Genomic DNA, 20,336 nt, shown 5'->3' with positions numbered 1-20,336 from the left:
GAAAAGTATGAGCCTGTAGACCTCGGGATCAACCCCATTGGTCTTAACGGTATCACAGATTTGCAAGAATTCAGTTAAGAACTGAAAAGGATCTTCTGATGGAAGTCCATGAAACTTGCAGTTCTGTTGCATCAGAGAAACTAATTTAGGTTTAAGCTCAAAATTGTTTGCTCCAATGGCAGGGATTGAGATGCTTCTTCCATGTAAGTTGGAATTTGGTGCAGTAAAGTCACCAAGCATCTTCCTTGCATTGTTATTATTTTTGGCCATGTCTTCTTCTTTTTCGAAATTTTCAGTCAGATTTTCTCCAGAGAGTTGTGCTTTAGCTTCCCTTAGCTTCCTCTTCAGAGTCCTTTCAGGTTCAGGATCAGCTTCAACAAGAATGTTCTTATCCTTGTTCCTGCTCATATGAAAAAGAAGAGAACACAAAAGAAAAATATGAAATCCTCTATGTCACAGTATAGAGATTCCTTATGTAAGTATAAGAAGAGAAGAATAGAGGAATGAAAAGATAAGAATCCAAACACAGAGGGGAAGAGTGGGTTCGAATTCTTAGGTGGAAGAGAAGTGTTAGTAGATGAATAAATAATTAGAAGGAGATGAGAGATGAGGGAATTCGAAAATTAAATAAATTAAAATAAAGATATTTTTGTTTTGTTTTTTTAAATTAAAATTAAAATTCGAAAATAAGAAAAGAAATAAAATTAAAATTAAAATTTAGAATAATTAGTTAATTAAAAAGGAATTTTGAAAAAGAGGAAGGTGATTTTTGAAAATTAGAGAGAGAGAATTAGTTAGGTGGTTGGTTTTGAAAAAGATATGATTGAAACAGAAAACTTTTAAAATCAAACAAAAAGTCAAGTAGTTAATTGAAAAAGATTTGAAAATCAATTTTGAAAAGATAAGAAGTTAGAAAAAGATTTTGAAATTAAAATTGAAAAAGATATGATTGAAAGATATTTTGAAAAAGATTTGAAAAGAAAATTTAAAAAGATTTGATTTTGAAAATTAAAGTTGATTACTTGACTAACAAGAAATAAAAAGATATGATTTTAAAATTTTAAAGATTGAACCTTTCTTAATAGGCAAGTAACAACTTGAAATTTTTGAATCAAAATATTAAATGTTAGTAATAAATTCGAAAATATGAAGTAAAAATAAGAAAAAGATTTTGAAAATTAATTTTAAAAACTTTCAAAATTATGAAAGAAAAATGAAAATGATTTGATTTTTGAAAAAGATTTGAAAAAGATAGAATTTTTAAATTGAAAATTTGATTTGACTCATAAGAAACAACTAAATTTTAAAAAGTTTTGAAAAAGTCAAGTCAAAATTTCGAAAATTTATGAGAAAATAAGGAAAAGATATTTTTTTATATTTTTGGATTTTTAATGAAGAAAGAGAAAAACAATAAAAAGACTCAAAACATGAAATTTCTGAATCAAAACACATGATGTATGCAAGAACACTTTGAATGTCAAGATGAACACCAAGAACACTTTGAATATCAAGATGAACACCAAGAACTTATTTTTGAAACTTTTTAAGAAAAGATAAACATGCAAGACACCAAACTTAGAAATTTTCAAACTTTAGACACTAACAAATTGAAAATGCATATGGAAAACAAGAAAAGACACAAAACATAAAAATGCAAAGATCAAACAAAGCAATTCATCAAGAACAACTTGAAGATCATGAAGAACATATGCATGAGTTTCCGAAAAATGCACAAATTTTAAAAACATGCAATTGACACCAAACTTAAAATTTGACTCAAGACTCAAACAAGAAACATCAAATTTTTGGTTTTTTATGATTTTATTAATTTTTTTTTTTATTTTTCGAAAATTAATTTGAAAAAGAAAAACAAGGATTTCAAAATTTTTAATAGGAATTCCAGGAATCTTGCAATGTTAGGCTAAAGCTCCAGTCCAGAAATTAGACATGGCTTACTAGCCAGCCAAGCTTTCAGTGAAAGCTCCGGTCCAAAATACTAGACATGGCCAATGGCCAGCCAAGCTTTAGCAGGTACAAATCAGACATACAACAGCTAATACTTCATTCAACTTGCTTCTGTGCTGATGAGTGGAAGCCTTGGTCCAAAAGAATTAGACATGGCTTTGTAGCCAGCCAGGCTTCAACATGTTTCATGAAACTCTAGAATTTCTTCTTAAAAATTCTGAAGCCATAGAATAATTTATTTTTTTTATTTTTCACTTTTTTTTTGAAAATTTTTTCGAAAATAAAAAGAGTAAAAACAAAAACTTAGAATTAAAATAAAATTACCTAATCTGAGCAACAAGATGAACCGTCAGTTGTCCAAACTAGAACAATCCCCGGCAACGGCGCCAAAAACTTGGTGTTGTTGCCGGACCAAAAACTTGGCACTGTTGTTGCCGGAAACAAATGCGAAATTGTTGTTCGTTCCCTCCCTGGTAACGGCGCCAAAAACTTGGTGCACGAAATTGTAATCTCAATGGCGCCAACAACTTGGTACGCACAATTGTAATATCACTCTTCTTCACAACTTCGCACAACTTACCAGCAAGTGCACTGGGTCGTCCAAGTAATAAACCTTACGTGAGTAAGGGTCGATCCCACGAAGATTGTTGGCTTGAAGCAAGCTATGGTCACCTTGTAAATCTCAGTCAGGCGGATTCAAATGGTTATAGAGTTTTAATAATTAAAATATAAAATAGGATAGAGATACTTAAGTAATTCATTGATGAGAATTTCAGATAAGCGTATGGAGTTGCTTTGTTCCTTCTGAATCTCCGCTTTCCTACTGCTTTCATCCAATCCTTCATACTCCTTTCCATGGTAAGCTTTATGTAGGGCATCACCGTCGTCAATGGCTACATCCCATCCTCTCAGTGAAAATGGTCCAAATGCGCTGTCACAGCACGGCTATTCATCTGTTGGTTCTCGATCATACTGGAATAGGATTCAGTAATCCTTTTGCGTCTGTCACTACTCGGAATACCACAGACAAGGTTTAGACTTTCCGGATCTCAAGAATGGCCGCCAATAATTCTAGCCTATACCACGAAGACTCTGATCTCATGGAATGGAGGACTCGGTTGTCAGGCAAGGCAAGCATGCGTCATGAACTAGGAGGCTAAGAGATACGCACTCAAGCTATCGCAAGTAGAACGGAAGTGGTTGTCAGGCACGCGTTCATAGGTGAGAATGATGATGAGTGTCACGGATCATCACCTTCCTCAAGATGAAGAACAAGTGTATATCTTAGATAAGAAATAGGCTTGAATTGAATAGAAAAATAATAGTATTTTTGCATTAAGTCATGAGGAACAGCAGAGCTCCACACCTTAATCTATGGTGTGTAGAAACTCTACCGTTGAAAATACATAAGAACAACGTCCAGGCATGGCTGAATGGCCAGCCTCCTTAATTAGCATATGAATTCGAAAAAAAAAGGGAAAAAGACCCCCAGTACAATAGTAAAGAGTTCTATTTATGCTAAACTAGTTACTAGGGTTACAGAATTGAGTAAATGATGCAGAAAATCACTTTCGGGCCCACTTGGTGTGTGCTTGGGCTGAGCATTGAAGCTTTCACGTGCAGAGGTCTTCCTTGGAGTTGAACTTCAGTTTGTAACCTGTTTCTGGCGTTTAACTCTGCTTTGCAACCTGTTTCTGGCGTTTAACTCCAGAATAGGGCAGAGAGCTGGCGTTGAACGCCAGTTTGCATCATGTAAACGTGGGCAAAGTATGGACTATTATATATTTCTGAAAAGCCCTGGATGTCTACTTTCCAACACAATTGAGAGAGCACTATTTGGACTCTTGTAGCTCCAGAAAATCCACTTTGAGTGTAGGGAGGTCAGAATCCAACAACATCAGCAGTCCTTTGTCAGCCTCTGAATCAGATTTTTGCTCAGGTCCCTCAATTTGAGCCAGAAATTATTTGAAATCACAGAAAAATACACAAACTCATAGTAAAGTCCAGAAATGTAATTTTTATTTAAAAACTAATAAAAATATATTAGAAACTAACTAAATCATACTAAAAACTATGTAAAAACAATGCCAAAAAGCGTATAAATTATCCGCTCATCACACCTCCACTAAAATATCGCCCGTCTCTACCCAAGATCCAGGGGTAACAATTCTATTAATAAGGATTTATCTATTAATAGAAGATTAATTTAGTAATAGTTCTTTCTATTAATACTTCTATATTAATACTTATAATATAAAAGGATTAATCATAGAAATTAGTCGTATAAATAGAATAAATAAATAGAATAGTATTGAATAGTATTTAATTTGAGAAGAGAATCTTTATAAATTGAAATGCTATATCAAACTAAAGGCTCAATATTAAATAGTAAATAAGAAAAACGGGTTAGTAATGCCTCACTTTTGGTACGATCATGATGTGCTAAAATTAGGGAGTTACATTATGGTATCAGAGCAGTTCGTTCCTGTTAGAGCCTTATGAATGCACTGACTATGCTTCACTGCATACTCTGAGTGTCTGTCACGCTTAGTGTCTTGTTCTAATAACAAGTGTTTAGATTTTGTATGCATGACGGTCTGTTGATTAACGCTGTTAGCTTACCATTGCATACCTCATGGTGTTAAGTCTGGTCAACTTAATACTAATAATTTATGTATATGGAAACATTAATAGGTTGTCATGGACGAAATAGAGTTAATAGGTAATGCAAATTACGGGGTTTGGGAATGTTAGAAGTTAAGTTTTAGGAGTTGTCTTCGTTTTGACGTATAATCCTTATTCGTGCTTGACGAACGGATTTTTGATGGTTAAGAATTTCACAAATAAATTTTCGTTGCTAGTATAGTTTCTAAACCAACAAAAAAATCCTTTCGTACAAAAATTTGGTTGTCACAAGTACAAACCCCTAATAAAACTAATAACCGAAGTATTTAAACCTCGGGTCGTCTCTCAAGGAATTGCAGGGAAGTGTTCTTGTTATTGGTTATGTAAATGTATATTGTGGGGTGGTAGCACGAATTGCGAAGCACACTTTTCACAACGCGTACCACTAACCAGCAAGTGCACTGGGTCGTCCAAGTAATACCTTACGTGAGTAAGGGTCGAATCCCACGGAGATTGTTGGTTTGAAGCAATCTATGGTTATCTTGTAAATCTTAGTCAGGAAGTCAATTATGTTTATCAGTTGAATTGCGAATAAACAATAGAGCATGGATTAAAGGTTACTTGTTATGCAGTAATGGAGAATATGTTGGAGTTTTGGAGATGCTTTGTCCTCTGAATCTCTGCTTTCCTCTGTCTTCTGCTTCTTAGTTGAACTGCTTGGCATTCTTCTGCTATTTGCCTTGATAGCTGCTGCTTTGTTTGCTTAAACTGTTCTTCCATATGCATATTAGCTATCCTTGTCTCCTGTAACCTGTCTTTGAATTCAGCTAGCTGCTTTGTTAGAAAATCCAATTGCTGATTGAATTCAGCAGCTTGTTTTACAGTACTGAATTCAGCAGTTACTGTTTTAACCTCTTCATTCATGGAAGGGTTGCTGCTTAGATACATATGCTGATTCCTGGCAACTGTATCAATGAGCTCTTGAGCTTCTTCAATTGTCTTTCTCATATGGATAGATCCACCAGCTGAGTAATCTAAAGACATCTGAGTTCCTTCTGCAAGCCCATAGTAGAAGATGTCTAACTGAACCCACTCTGAAAACATTTCAGAGGGGCATTTTCGGTAGCATCTCTCTGTATCTCTCCCAGGCATCATAAAGAGATTCATTATCTCCTTGTTTAAAGCCTTGGATGTCCAGCCTTAGCTGTGTCATCCTTTTTGGAGGGAAATATTGATTCAGGAATTTTTCTGTCAGCTGTTTCCATGTTCTTATGATGGCCTTAGGTTGGTTATTTAACCACCTCTTAGCTTGATCTTTTACAGCAAATGGAAACAGTAATAGTCTGTAGACATCCTGATCTATTTCCTTATCATGTACTGTGTCAGCAATTTGTAAAAATTGTGCCAGAAACTCTGTAGGTTCTTCCTGTGGAAGACCGGAATACTGGCAACTTTGCTGCACCATGATAATGAGCCGAGGATTCAACTCAAAGCTACTAACTCCAATGGAGGGTATGCAGATGCTACTCCCATATGAAGCAGTAGAGGGGTTAGAATATGACCCCAAAGTCCTCCTGGACTGTCCATCTCCACTTATGTCCATGATGGATCTCTATGGATATAACTTGGACCACTCCCAGGGTCTTTAAGCTTTTCAGGAAAGCTTTTCAGAATGACTGCACTGCATTCTTCAGTGAGGAGAACTCTTTCTGTTTCTCTCCACTCCTTTTTATGACTCAAGATCTCTTTCATGAACTTGGCATAAGAAGGTATTTGCTCAAGTGCCTCTGCAAATAGAATCTTTATTTCAAGAGTCCTCAGATAATCTGTAAAGCGAGCAAATTGCTTATCCTGCTCCTCTTTCCGGAGTTTTTGAGGATAAGGTATCTTGGCTTTATATTCCTCAACCTTAGTGGTTAAAGAAGCCTTTTTAGAGGGGTTGTTATCAGCACTTATGTGTGTCTGATCCATCACTGGCAATTGCGTACCAGAGTTAGAAGTTGGAGTGACGTTAGACGCCAACTCACTGTCTGTTCCTGGCGCCTGAACGCCAGAAATGTGCCCCTGTTGGGCGTTCAGCGCTGGATTCTGCCCCATTTGGGCGTTCAACGCCAGATTCTTGCCCATTTCTGGCGTTGAACGCCAGTTTTTGTGCCAGTTTGGGGCGTTCAACTCCAGTTTTTGATCCTTTTCTGGCGCTGGACGCCAGAATTGGGCAGAAGGCTGGCGTTGAACGCCAGTTTTTGTGCCAGTTTGGGGCGTTCAACTCCAGTTTTTGATCCTTTTCTGGCGCTGGACGCCAGAATTGGGCAGAAGGCTGGCGTTGAACGCCAGTTTTTGTGCCAGTTTGGGGCGTTCAACTCCAGTTTTTGATCCTTTTCTGGCGCTGGACGCCAGAATTGGGCAGAAGGCTGGCGTTGAACGCCAGTTTTTGTGCCAGTTTGGGGCGTTCAACTCCAGTTTTTGATCCTTTTCTGGCGCTGGACGCCAGAATTGGGCAGAAGGCTGGCGTTGAACGCCAGTTTTTGTGCCAGTTTGGGGCGTTCAACTCCAGTTTTTGATCCTTTTCTGGCGCTGGACGCCAGAATTGGGCAGAAGGCTGGCGTTGAACGCCAGTTTTTGTGCCAGTTTGGGGCGTTCAACTCCAGTTTTTGATCCTTTTCTGGCGCTGGACGCCAGAATTGGGCAGAAGGCTGGCGTTGAACGCCAGTTTTTGTGCCAGTTTGGGGCGTTCAACTCCAGTTTTTGATCCTTTTCTGGCGCTGGACGCCAGAATTGGGCAGAAGGCTGGCGTTGAACGCCAGTTTTTGTGCCAGTTTGGGGCGTTCAACTCCAGTTTTTGATCCTTTTCTGGCGCTGGACGCCAGAATTGGGCAGAAGGCTGGCGTTGAACGCCAGTTTTTGTGCCAGTTTGGGGCGTTCAACTCCAGTTTTTGATCCTTTTCTGGCGCTGGACGCCAGAATTGGGCAGAAGGCTGGCGTTGAACGCCAGTTTTTGTGCCAGTTTGGGGCGTTCAACTCCAGTTTTTGATCCTTTTCTGGCGCTGGACGCCAGAATTGGGCAGAAGGCTGGCGTTGAACGCCAGTTTTTGTGCCAGTTTGGGGCGTTCAACTCCAGTTTTTGATCCTTTTCTGGCGCTGGACGCCAGAATTGGGCAGAAGGCTGGCGTTGAACGCCAGTTTTTGTGCCAGTTTGGGGCGTTCAACTCCAGTTTTTGATCCTTTTCTGGCGCTGGACGCCAGAATTGGGCAGAAGGCTGGCGTTGAACGCCAGTTTTTGTGCCAGTTTGGGGCGTTCAACTCCAGTTTTTGATCCTTTTCTGGCGCTGGACGCCAGAATTGGGCAGAAGGCTGGCGTTGAACGCCAGTTTTTGTGCCAGTTTGGGGCGTTCAACTCCAGTTTTTGATCCTTTTCTGGCGCTGGACGCCAGAATTGGGCAGAAGGCTGGCGTTGAACGCCAGTTTTTGTGCCAGTTTGGGGCGTTCAACTCCAGTTTTTGATCCTTTTCTGGCGCTGGACGCCAGAATTGGGCAGAAGGCTGGCGTTGAACGCCAGTTTTTGTGCCAGTTTGGGGCGTTCAACTCCAGTTTTTGATCCTTTTCTGGCGCTGGACGCCAGAATTGGGCAGAAGGCTGGCGTTGAACGCCAGTTTTTGTGCCAGTTTGGGGCGTTCAACTCCAGTTTTTGATCCTTTTCTGGCGCTGGACGCCAGAATTGGGCAGAAGGCTGGCGTTGAACGCCAGTTTTTGTGCCAGTTTGGGGCGTTCAACTCCAGTTTTTGATCCTTTTCTGGCGCTGGACGCCAGAATTGGGCAGAAGGCTGGCGTTGAACGCCAGTTTTTGTGCCAGTTTGGGGCGTTCAACTCCAGTTTTTGATCCTTTTCTGGCGCTGGACGCCAGAATTGGGCAGAAGGCTGGCGTTGAACGCCAGTTTTTGTGCCAGTTTGGGGCGTTCAACTCCAGTTTTTGATCCTTTTCTGGCGCTGGACGCCAGAATTGGGCAGAAGGCTGGCGTTGAACGCCAGTTTTTGTGCCAGTTTGGGGCGTTCAACTCCAGTTTTTGATCCTTTTCTGGCGCTGGACGCCAGAATTGGGCAGAAGGCTGGCGTTGAACGCCAGTTTTTGTGCCAGTTTGGGGCGTTCAACTCCAGTTTTTGATCCTTTTCTGGCGCTGGACGCCAGAATTGGGCAGAAGGCTGGCGTTGAACGCCAGTTTTTGTGCCAGTTTGGGGCGTTCAACTCCAGTTTTTGATCCTTTTCTGGCGCTGGACGCCAGAATTGGGCAGAAGGCTGGCGTTGAACGCCAGTTTTTGTGCCAGTTTGGGGCGTTCAACTCCAGTTTTTGATCCTTTTCTGGCGCTGGACGCCAGAATTGGGCAGAAGGCTGGCGTTGAACGCCAGTTTTTGTGCCAGTTTGGGGCGTTCAACTCCAGTTTTTGATCCTTTTCTGGCGCTGGACGCCAGAATTGGGCAGAAGGCTGGCGTTGAACGCCAGTTTTTGTGCCAGTTTGGGGCGTTCAACTCCAGTTTTTGATCCTTTTCTGGCGCTGGACGCCAGAATTGGGCAGAAGGCTGGCGTTGAACGCCAGTTTTTGTGCCAGTTTGGGGCGTTCAACTCCAGTTTTTGATCCTTTTCTGGCGCTGGACGCCAGAATTGGGCAGAAGGCTGGCGTTGAACGCCAGTTTTTGTGCCAGTTTGGGGCGTTCAACTCCAGTTTTTGATCCTTTTCTGGCGCTGGACGCCAGAATTGGGCAGAAGGCTGGCGTTGAACGCCAGTTTACGTCGTCAATTCTTGTGCAAAGTATGGACTATTATATATTGCTGGAAAGTCCTGGATGTCTACTTTCCAACGCAATTGGAAGCACGCCATTTCGAGTTCTGTAGCTCCAGAAAATCCACTTTGAGTGCAGGGAGGTCAGAATCCAACAGCATCAGCAGTCCTTTTTCAGCCTGAATCAGATTTTTGCTCAGCTCCTTCAATTTCAGCCAGAAAAATACCTGAAATTACAGAAAAACACACAACTCATAGTAAAGTCCAGAAATATGAATTTTTCCTAAAAACTACTAGAAATAGACTAAAAACTAACTAAAACACACTCTAAACTATATGAAATTATCCCCAAAAAGCGTATAAAATATCCGCTCATCATGGGGTTTTTGAAATAAGAAGCAATAAAAGTGAATTGTAAAGGAATTTAAATGATAAAACGGTCTTGGCAAGGTTTGGTGGTCAAGGATCTCTATCCTTATCACTAACCACAACATGAGAATTGGCAATGATCAATCCCATTAAATCATCCTCTAAATAGTAAAAGAAAGTTAAATGAGCTATATCAATCCAAGTCCATAAGTCCTAGCTCTCCACCAATTCAATTAGTGAGAACTAGAGTTAATGGCTACAAATCATCAATTACTTGGACATTAGTAATTCAAGAGTTCCTAAGTCACCATCCCAAGCCAAGAACATAAAATTCTACTCTAACATCCTTCCAAGCATTTTGTCAAACACTTGGTAGGCACAAAATAAAAGCATAGAAAAGTAATAGGAGAATATTAAATCTAAACAACCAATTACAAACATCAATGAAAATAAATAAAGGAAGAAGCATTAAACATAAAATACCTCAAATTGTATTAATAAGAAATTGAATCTAACATGAAGTTCATAAACTAAATTGTCAACATAAAGTAATCAACAAGGAAAGTAAATAAATTAGAATGCTAGAACAAATAAAAGTAAAAGAGAAACTAAATTAAAGGAACATTGAACCTGGATTTGAAAAGAAATAAATCTAAAACTAAGAGAAATCCTAAAACCTAGAGAGAGGACAGAGCCTCTCCCTCTAGAAACTACATCTAAAACCTAAATTGTAAATAATGAGAAGTGTGAATTGATGATGATTCCCCCACTCTGTAGCCTCTAATATGTGTTTTCTGGGCTGAAAATGGGTCAAAAGTAGCCCAGAAATTGCCCCCATCATTTTCTGGTACGTCCAGCATGTGCGCACGTCACGCGTACGCGTACGTCATGCGTACGCGTCGCTTGTTTGCCGCACTATCCACGCGTACGCGTCATGCACGCATACGCGTCGCCTAACAGGAAGGCAACTATAAAAAATTGTATATCTTTATGAAGCCCCGAATGTTATCTTTCCAATGCAACTGAAACCGCCTCATTCGAACCTCTGTAGCTCAAGTTATGTCTGATTTAGTACGAAGAGTTCAGGCTTGACAGCTTTGCGATTCCTTCAATTTCTTGTATTCCTTCCACTTTTGCATGCTTCCTTTCCTTCCTCTAAGCCATTCCTACCCTATAAACCCTGAAATCACTTAACACACATATCACGACATCGAATGGTAATAAGAGAGGATTAAAATTAGTAATTTAAGGCCAAAGAAACGTGTTTTCAATCATAGCACAAAATCAGGAAGGAAAATGTAAAATATGCAAATTATCTGAATAAGTGTGAGTTTAGTGGATAAAATTCACTCAATTAAGTACAAAATATACCATGGAATAGTGGTGCATCAAATCTCCCCACACTTTAACATTAGCATGTCCTCATGCTAAGCTCAGGAGAAGCTACAAAGCAGTGAAGAGGAACTGGTAGAAATTATGAAATGCAATCTATCTATACAAATGTAACTACATGCAAAGATGTTTCTATCTACTTGGTTAAAAGTAAACAAGTTCTTCAAGACAAACATAAAATGGATTCCACTAATTCAAATCACAAAATAACGTACAAGTAAACTTGCAGAAGAAAATAGCTCATGAAAGCAGGGAACAAAGAATCGAGCCTCAAACCCTCACCGGAAGTGTATACACTCTAATCACTCATGTGTTTAAGGTTCGATTCTCTCAATTCTCTACTAACCTTGTTTTCTAAGAGTTGCTCTTTGATAAACCATTATTTTATGGTTTATTTAGTGTTTAATCGAATGGTTTCATCAAGTCTTCACCCACTTATTCATACTAATTGCATGATTTTATAACTCCTTCCTAATATTGTTTTATGATTGAAAACTTGCTTCCTAAAGATCTTTAATTAGTATATTTTAATTCTCCTTTATACCATTCGATGCCGTGATCCGTGTGTTAAGTGTTTCAGGCTTCATAGGGCAGGAATAGCTTAGAAAATGGAGAGGATGCTTGCGAAAAAGGAAGGAACACAAGAAACTAAAGAGATGACCAGCGAACACTGACGCGTGCGCATGGCTCACGCAAACGCGCGGAATGGAGAAAATCGCATCAACGCGAGCGCGTGCCTGACGCAAACGCGTGGATTGGAATCTGCACAAATGACGTGAATGTGTGGACGACGCGTACGTGTGACAAGGAAAATCGCTGAATGATGCGAACGCATGGACGACGCGTATGCGTGACCTGCGCGATCTGCAAAATTAACAGAAAATGCTGGGAGCGATTTCGGGCCACGTTTTAACCCAGTTTTCGGCCCAGAAACACAGAATAAGGCCAGGAAACATGCAGAGACTCAAGACGCAACTTGACACACACATAGACAGAGATACATTAGGATAGTTTTTAGGTTTCTAGATTTGAATCTAGAGAGAGAATTACTCTTCCTCTAGTTTCACTTTACATTCATTGTTTTTGCTTTTGGATATTGAAGAGTCATTACCTCCGTTGAAGACATTATTTTAGTTTGTTTCTTTACTTACTCTTTTATTTATTTATAACATATTCTTAACTCTTGCTTAAAGTAGTAATTGGATTATTTTCATGAATTGTTAGTGAAGAGGATTACTTTTACCTTTAATAAATTTCGAAGTTTTATTCTATTTAATTTACTATGTCTTCTTCTTATATTTTTCTGAGTACTATATTAATGTCAATGGAGTAGATTTCCCAAACTTGACATGGGGGTTGATTAAGAGGAGACACTTGAGTTGGAAGGCTTAAGTGTTGGTTAAATTGGAAATTATTGGCTAGTTCTGTATTTACTAACGCTAGACCTTCCCAAGGGAGAGGACTAGGATTTGCGAATAAGGATTAGCTCAATCACTTGACTTTCCTTTATTTAGTAAGGGTTAACTAAGTGAAAACAACAACCTTTTTGATACTACACTTAAAGAGATCCCAACAAGGATAGAACTTCTAATTAATCATTCTCCTAGTCAAGGCCTTTTTATATTAATAATAATTCTTAGTTTTATTGCTTTCATTTATAATTATTGCTCATTATCCAAACTCAAACTCTCTCGAAAAATTCCTAATTAATAAATTAGCATCCTTTTCCTGCAACTCGTTGGCAGACGACTTGGGACTCATACTCCCAATATTTTTATTTCTAAATTTCGTAACAACTTTTCTAAATTGACAAGACAGATCTTAGCTGGTTAAGAACTATACTCTCAACGCATTCTCTATATTGATTTCTTAATTAGCCGACTTCTACCTGCACGTCAGTTTTTGGCGCCATTGTCGGGGAGTTGCAATTGTGTGCTGAATTATTAATTAGTGTACATATTTTATTTTATTTGCATATTTTATTTTTATTTTTTTACCATGAGCTATATGTTTCTTTCATTGAATGACGCGTTCACTGCCTAATTCGAGCTTAGCTGCATTTGATCCTGAAATTGAAAGAACTCTTTCACGTATTAGGCGAGGTCGACGCAGGATAGCCTCTGAGGGTGGTGAAGTGATTGTTATCGATTCATCAGTCTCATCTGAGGGCGAATCTGAACTGCCATCTGAGAACGAAACAAGCTCCTTTACTACTGATTCAGTTGATTCTCGTGCAGATAGAATGGCAGCACCTAGGAGGATTACTCTCCAAGAAGCAGAAGCCCCAGATTTTACACTGCAGCCGTATCAAGTGCATCATCCAACTCTGGCTGCAGATTTCGAACTAAAAACTGCACTAATCAACTTGATGCCCAAGTTTCATGGCTTACCTGTTCAAGAGCCTATCAAGCACCTAAGGGATTTCCAGACAGCCTGTTCTACTGTTAGGCATAATGGTGCAGATAAAACTTCTATTCTGTTAACTGCCTTTCCGTTTTCTCTTGAGGGAAAGGCGAGGGAGTGGTACTACTCCCAACATGAAGCGACTGTTACCAACTGGGATACGTTCAGGAGAGAATTTTTGGAAAAATACTTTCCAGCTGAAGTCACAGATAGACTAAGGAAAAAGATCTCCTGCATTGTTCAAGGAGAATCAGAGACTCTTTATGAGTACTGGGAGCACTTTAAGAACCTTCTAGACGCATGCCCCCATCACATGATCGACAGACTGGTGATGATCAGCTACTTCACACAAGGCATGAAGCCTCAGGATAAAACTACACTAGATGGTGCTAGTAATGGTTCTATGAAAAAGTACAAGACCGCAGATGAAGCATGGCAACTGATCAGCGACTTAGCTGAGTCCACTAGGAATCACAGGCACAGGCATGGCCACTCAAAAGCTTTTGCAGAGGTTTTCTCTAGCATTAAGACTACTACTCTTACACAGAGTATATGTTAAATGACCAACCTACTGAAGTAAATGCAGTTGAACCAACAACAACAAGCTTAGCCTCACCCACCACAACAGAGCCAACAGTTAGTCCCACAAAGAGTATGCGGAATATGTGCTGACTATAATCATTATACTGATGAATGTCCGTAGCTCCAACAAGAAGAAAACAATGTGGTAGCTACTCATAACTTCTATGACCGCCCGAATCAAGGATACAATCAACAAGGCAGCAATTACAACCAAGGTGGAAACTATAACCAAGGATGGCAGAACAACTCCAACCAGGGTTGGAGAGATAATTCCAACCATGGCTGGAGAGACAACTATAATAGAGGAGGCAGAGATAACAATGGAAACCAGAGGTGGAATAACAACAACAGACAGCAGAATCAGAACCAGCCTTACAGAGTACCTCACCTAAGACAATCTCAAGGATCCCAGCATAACCAACAACAAGTTCCTCAAATCACCTATCATAATTCCTCATCAAATGACGAGATGCTTCGTTCTCTTGCATAAGGATAACAAGATATGCAGACACAGGTGAACTCTACTTTGAATGGTCTGAATGCCACTTTACAAGCTCTCGCCTCCAGGATAGATTCATTACCTAATTCCACCAATCAACCTTTAAGATCCAGTGGAATTCCTTCTCAACCCCTACCTAATCCTAAAGGTGGCATCAATGCCATCACTTTGAGGTCCGGAACCACACTGCAAGAGAGGAACCATGAGGAGCCAAGCCCACTAGTACACGCCCCAACTGAGAATGTGGTGGAAGTAGAAGATGCTGAAGAGGAAGAGGACGTACAAGACATAGTTGAAGAAGAAGCAGTTCAACCAAGGAATGGAGAACCAAAGGAAGCTGAAGCTGTACAGGACGCCATCTCTATCCCTTTTCCACACCTTGCAAAGAAATCCAGGAAGCAGATGGAACTTGATCCCAAAATGGTAGAAATATTCAAAAAGGTTGAGGTAACTGTTCCCCATTTTTATGTCATTCAGCAGGTACCTAAATACGCAAAATTTCTAAAGGATTTATGCATTCATAAAGATAAAACTAATGAGTTAGAAACTATTCCTTTAGGTAGTTCTATATCTGCTTTAACGGGAGGTATACCTGAAAAATGTAGTGATCTAGGTCCATGCATGGTTAACTGTACCATTGGAGGTGTAATATTTTCTGATTGCATGTGTTACTTAGGAGCGTGTGTTAGTATAATGCCATTGTCTATATATGATACCTTGAGGCTCCCTCCCTTAAAAAGGTCGGTAGCTCATTTTGTGTTAGCAGATAAGAGCATTATTACAGTAGTTAGAATTGCTGAAGATGTATTGGTGAGCATTAAAGGGCTCACATTTTCTATTGACTTCTATATCCTGGAAATGCCCCCTAATGACTCAGGAAGACCATCATCAATCCTGCTTGGAAGACCATTCCTGAAGACTTCAAAGTTCAAGCTGGATGCATTCTCAGGAACTTACTCCTTTGAGATAGATGGCAGAACAGTGAGTTTCAGTTTAAATGAAGCTATGAAGCACCCCCCAGAAGATCATTCTATCTTCCAGTGCGACATCATTGATGAAACTGTAGCTGAAGTTCACCAAGAAGAAATAGAAGAGGAGCATATGGAGCAAGGTCCAAGTGTGGGGACACCCTCTGAATACAATGCGGACACTTTGCCATTATCACTAGCCCCGAATGATCCAGAGCCTAGCCATGAGCAGAAATTGGAATTAAAGTCCCTCCCTCCACACCTCAAGTATGCTTACCTTGAGGATAATAAGAAGTTTCCAGTTATCATTGCAAGGGAACTCACTTCTCAACAAGAAAAGCAACTGCTCAGTGTGCTGAGAAAATATAAAAAAGCAATTGGATGGAGCTTGGCGGATATAGTAGGCATCAGTCCTCAAGTTTGTGAGCACAGAATATTCTTAGAAGAGGGAGCAAAGCTTGTCCGTCAGCCTCAAAGAAGATTAAATCCAACCATCTTAGAAGTTGTCAAGAAAGAAGTAACCAGACTACTTGAAGCAGATATTATCTATCACATCTCAGACAATGAATGGGTCAGTCCAGTACAAGTGGTGCCCAAGAAGTCTGGAGTCACAACAGTAAAGAATGAGCATGGAGAGCTCTTGACAACTAGAGTGCAGAATTCATGGAGAGTTTGCATTGACTATAGGCGTCTCAACCAAGCCACTCGCAAGGATCACTACCCCCTGCCATTCATTGATCAAATGCTTGATTGCCTGTCAGGTAAATCCCATTATTGCTTTTTAGATGGCTATACAGGCTACTTTCAAATTCATATAGCTCCTGAGGATCAAGAGAAGACTACTTTTGCATGTCCATTTGGAACGTATGCTTATAAAAGGATGCCTTTTGGCTTATGTAATGCACCTGCTACTTTCCAAAGATGCATGATGAGCATCTTTTCAGATCTTATTGAGAACTGTAAGGAAGTTTTTATGGATGATTTTAGCGTATATGGTGATTCATTTAGCCTTTGCTTGGATAGTTTGTCTAGAGTATTAGACAGGTGTGTTAGTACAAACCTTGTATTGAATTTTGAAAAATGTCACTTTATGGTAAAACAAGGAATTGTACTAGGACATGTTGTGTCTAATACTAGTATTTCTGTAGATCCAGCAAAGGTAGATGTCATTTCTAGTTTACCTTATCCCTCCTCTGTGAGGGAAGTCCGTTCGTTCCTTAGCCACGCAGGTTTTTACAGGAGATTCATTAAGGACTTCAGTAAGGTAGCATTAACTTTATCCAGATTGCTACAGAAAGATATTGAGTTCAAATTCAGTGAAGATTGCATGCAAGCGTTTGATAAGCTGAAAATCGCCCTGACCCAAGCTCCGATTGTGAGAGGACCAGACTGGAGCCAGCAATTTGAAATTATGTGTGACGCCTCCAACCATGCAGTAGGAGTGGCGCTGGCTCAACGTGAAGGTAAAGACCCTTTTGTAATTGCTTATGCATCTAAGACTTTAGATGCTGCTCAGTCTAATTACACAACTACTGAAAAAGAGCTTCTTGCTATTATTTTTTCTCTGGATAAATTCCGAGCCTATTTACTTGGTACTAAGGTGGTAGTATATTGGTGCACGAAATTGTGATCATCAATGGCGCCAACAACTTGGTACGCACAATTATAATCTCAACTCTTTATCACAACTCCGCACAACTAACCAGCAAGTGCACTGGGTAGTCCAAGTAATAAACCTTACGCGAGTAAGGGTCGATCCCACAGAGATTGTCGGCTTGAAGCAAGCTATGGTCTTCTTGTAAATCTCAGTCAGGCGGATTCAAATGGTTATGGAGGATTGGTAATTAAAAGATGAATAAAACATAAAATAAAGATAGAGATAGAGATACTTATGTAATTCATTGGTAGGAATTTCAGATAAGCGTATGAAGATGCTTTGTTCCTCCTGAACCTCTGCTTTCCTATTGCCTTTTTCCAATCATTCATACTCCTTTCCATGGCAAGCTTTATGTTGGGCATCACCGTTGTCAATGGCTACTTCCCGTCCTCTCAGTGAAAATGTTCTACGCACGCTGTCACCGCACAGCTAATCATCTGTCGGCTCTCGATCATGTTGGAATAGGATCCAATGATCCTTTTGCGTCTGTCACACGCCCAACACTCGCGAGTTTGAAGCTCGTCACAGTCATCCCTTCCCAGATCCTACTCAGAATACCACAGACAAGGTTTAGACGTTTCGGATCTCAGGAATGGCCGCCAATAATTCTAGCCTATACCACGAAGATTCTAATCTTAGATTAGAAACCCAAGAGATACACATTCAAGCTTGTTTGCATGTAGAACGGAAGTGGTTGTCAGGCACGCGTTCATAGGTGAGAATGGTGATGAGTGTCACATAATTATCACATTCATCATGTTCTTGGGTGCGAATGAATATCTTGGAGAAGAAATAGACTTGAGTTGAATAGAAAAACAATAGTACTTTGCATTAATTCATGAAGAATAGCAGAGCTCCACACCTTAATCTATGGTGTGTAGAAACTCCACCGTTGAAAATACATAAGAACAAGGTCTAGGCATGGCCATGAGGCCAGCCTCCAAAAGCGTCTAAGATAACATAAGACTTCTCAAAGATTAAAATACAATAGTAAAAGGTCCTATTTATAGAGAACTAGTAGCCTAGGGTTTACCGAAATAAGTAATTAATGCAGAAATCTTCTTCTGGGCCCACTTGGTGTGTGCTTGGGCTGAGCATTGAAGCTTCCATGTGTAGATACTTTTCTTGGAGTTAAACACCAGCTTTTGTGCCAGTTTGGGCGTTTAACTCCAGCTTTTGTGCCAGTTCTGGCGTTTTGACGCCAGAATTTTTAAGCTGACTTGGAACGTCGATTTGGGCCATCAAATCTTGGGCAAAGTATGGACTATTATATATTGCTGAAAAGCCCAGGATGTCTACTTTCCAACGCAATTAAGAGTGCTTCAATTGAGCTTCTGTAGCTCCAGAAAATCGACTTCGAGTGCAAGGAGGTCAGAATCCAATAGCATCTACAGTCCTTTTTCAGCCTCTGAATCAGATTTTTGCTCAAGTCCCTCAATTTCAGCCAGAAAATACCTGAAATCACAGAAAAATACACAAACTCATAGTAAAGTCTAGAAATGTGATTTTTAAATAAAAACTGATAAAAACATAATAAAAACCAACTAAAACATACTAAAAACATACTAAAAATAATGCCAAAAAGCATATAAATTATCCGCTCATCACAACACAAAACTTAAATTGTTGCTTGTCCCCAAGCAACTGAAAATCATATAGGATAAAAAGAATAGAATGTACAATAAATTCCAAAAACATCTATGAAGATCAGTATTAATTAGATGAGCGGGGCTTTTAGCTTTTTACTTCTGAACAGTTTTGGCATCTCACTTTATCCCTTGAAGTACAGAATGATTGGCATCTATAGGAACTCAGAATCCAGATAATGTTATTGATTCTCCTAGTTAAGTATGTTGATTCTTGAACACAACTACTTTATGATTCTTGGCCGTGACCCTAAGCATTTTGTTTTCCAGTATTACCACCGGATACATAAATGCCACAGTCACATGACTGGGTGAACCTTTTCAGATTGTGACTCAGCTTTGCTAAAGTCCCCAGTGAGAGGTGTCCAGGGCTCTTAAGCACACTCTTTTTGCTTTGGACCACGACTTTAACCGCTCAGTCTCAAGTTTTCACTTGACACCTTCACGCCATAAGCACATGGTTAGGGACAGCTTGGTTTAGCCGCTTAGGCCAGGATTTCATTCCTGTGGGCCCTCCTACCTACTGATGCTCAAAGCCTTGGATCCCTTTTTTATTTTACCCTTGCCTTTTGGGTTAAAGGACTATTGGCTTTTTCTGCTTGCTTTTTCTTTTTCTTTCTTTCTCTCTCTTTTTTTTTGCATATATATATATATATATATATTGCAAGCTTTTCATTGCTTTTTCTTGCTTCAAGAATCAATTTTATGATTTTTCAGATTATCAAATAACATTTCTCCTTTTCCCATCATTCTTTCAAGAGCCAATAATTTTAACATTCATGAATCAACAAATTCAAAAAAATATGCACTGTTCAAGCATTCATTTAGAAAAACAATAGTATTGCCACCACATCAAAATAACTAAACTTCTTTTAAAATTTGAAATTCATGCACTTTTTTTTCTTTTTCAATTAAAAACATTTTTCATTTAAGAAAGGTGATGGATTCATTTTCATAGCTTCAAGGCATAGACACTAAGATACTAATGATCATGTAATAAAGACACAAACATAAATAAACATAAGGCATAATTTTCGAAAAACAGAAAATAAAGAACAAGAAAATTAAAGAACGGGTCCACTTTAGTGATGGCGGCTTGTTCTTCCTCTTGAAGATCTTATGGAGTGCTTGAGCTCCTCAATGTCTCTTCCTTGCCTTTGTTGCTCCTCTCTCATAACTCTTTGGTCTTCTCTAATTTCATGGAGGAGGATAGAATGCTCTTGGTGCTCCACCCTTAGTTGTCCCATATTGGAACTCAATTCTCCTAGGGAGGTGTTGATTTGCTCCCAGTAGTTTTGTGGAGGAAAATGCATCCCTTGAGGCATCTCAGGGATTTCATGATGAGGAATTTCCTCATGCTCTTGTCCATGAGTGGGATCTCTTGTTTGCTCCATCCTTTTCTTAGTGATGGGCTTGTCCTCTTCAATGAGGAGTCTTGGCCACAACTTCATAGAAGT

The sequence above is a fragment of the Arachis ipaensis genome, chromosome B04 (genome assembly GCF_000816755.2).
Source record: "Arachis ipaensis cultivar K30076 chromosome B04, Araip1.1, whole genome shotgun sequence".
In the NCBI taxonomy this organism is placed as follows: Eukaryota; Viridiplantae; Streptophyta; class Magnoliopsida; order Fabales; family Fabaceae; genus Arachis; species Arachis ipaensis.
This window is presented reverse-complemented; position numbering follows the sequence as displayed.